At 40.6% G+C, this 1402-nt stretch overlaps 1 non-coding gene across 1 annotated transcript; it reads right to left on the bottom strand.

Moving 5' to 3' along the window:
• Positions 1-283: 283 nt before the first annotated feature.
• On the bottom strand, positions 284-419 carry LOC129468704 (small nucleolar RNA SNORA31). Its single transcript, XR_008652782.2, has one exon. It is a non-coding gene; the product is annotated as a small nucleolar RNA SNORA31 (small nucleolar RNA).
• Between the last annotated feature and the right edge of the window lie 983 nt (positions 420-1402).

Below are 1402 nucleotides of genomic sequence, written 5' to 3'. Positions count from 1 at the left end.
ATTTCGTAGGGCAGGAATCAGAAGCTTCTGATGGGAAGACAGCCGTTCGCCAATTGGCAGAAGCTGACGTTGCTGGCGTCTTCCTGATTCGTGTCATGTTGGAGCAGAGACTCTTGCTCCCTGCAAAGTCAGGGAGTGCTTCTGTCACATGCATGTGTGTGACACTGCTCTCTTCCCCCCAGCTATCTCCACATGTGTGCAAGTTTGCTAGACTTCGTGTTGAAAGTCATGTCGAGGTGGAGTTGCCAACCCAACCCTGCTTTTTTTTTTTCTTTTTTTCTACAGGTGCATCCCCAGTTCAATCCGGGCTGCCACAAAGACAGACAGGAAGTACAGGAATTTCCCTCTTTTGCATCCCCAGAGCAAACCAAAAAAAAATCAACAACAGCAAACTGTCCAAGGTCTATCAGTGGATGCAGGCCAATCCCAGTTTTTAAACGGTACCTTTAAACACAGAGAGTCTAAGTGACAAAAGGAAAAATTGCCTGGACGGTGCCTCTAGACTTTCTAAAGAAATGGAAATGGGAGAGGCTCTTGGATCACCACTAATATTAACATTAATGTATGAAGAAGCCAGAAGATCGCCCTTGAGGGGGACGTAGGCAAATTCTTAGAAAGTACTTTTTACACTTGTGATAATTGTCAGAACATTACTTACAATAAAAGAGAGAGTTTCTTCTCTTTCACAAGATAATTCTGAAATGCCACAATGAAATACTTATAGAAAAGCATTACAGAGTAGAAAAAAATCCATATTATTAAAGGTCTTTATAACCTTACTTATTTCAAAAAAGAAAACAAAGAGAGGGAATCTGTTTTTTTTTTTTTTCACTATACAAATCAGTGTTGTAAGAATTTTAAATGCAACCTCAGAGCCCCCAGATATGGCATTCTTTATCTCACGTTGACATTTGATTAAATTAGACTGATGCATTTACAGAGTAAATGATCTCCTTGAAGGATGTTCAGCAGCTAACAGTTTTCATTGAAGTACTAATTGTAACGAACTAACTCATAGTGGCAGAGATTTTGCAAATTTGACGCACAATGGTTTCAAATTCTGACTTTAGAGGGATGATTACTGAAGACTGGTTCGGAGACAATGTACCTGAAGCTAATGGACGTTTCTGGGCATCAGAAAGAAAAATCTGGAGATATGCACAAGTGAGTGTGTTCAAACAGTGTGATAAATTGTGTAATTCAGTTCGGCATGTGGAGGAGACTATTCACCTGTGAGTAAGCAGGTAGGCACCGTTCACATTGCAACGGTGTGTGTTGGGCAAGAGGAATAATAAAAACCACAAGAGAAGCCCTGCTCTGAAGACACTGACTCACCTGCTGGAGCTGGAAGTTTCCTTTAGAATTAAGTTCCTTCGTCTAGAACAGAATTCAAAACACAGAA

This window comes from Symphalangus syndactylus, chromosome 18 (genome assembly GCF_028878055.3).
Source record: "Symphalangus syndactylus isolate Jambi chromosome 18, NHGRI_mSymSyn1-v2.1_pri, whole genome shotgun sequence".
NCBI classification, from domain to species: Eukaryota; Metazoa; Chordata; class Mammalia; order Primates; family Hylobatidae; genus Symphalangus; species Symphalangus syndactylus.
This window is presented reverse-complemented; position numbering and strand designations above follow the sequence as displayed.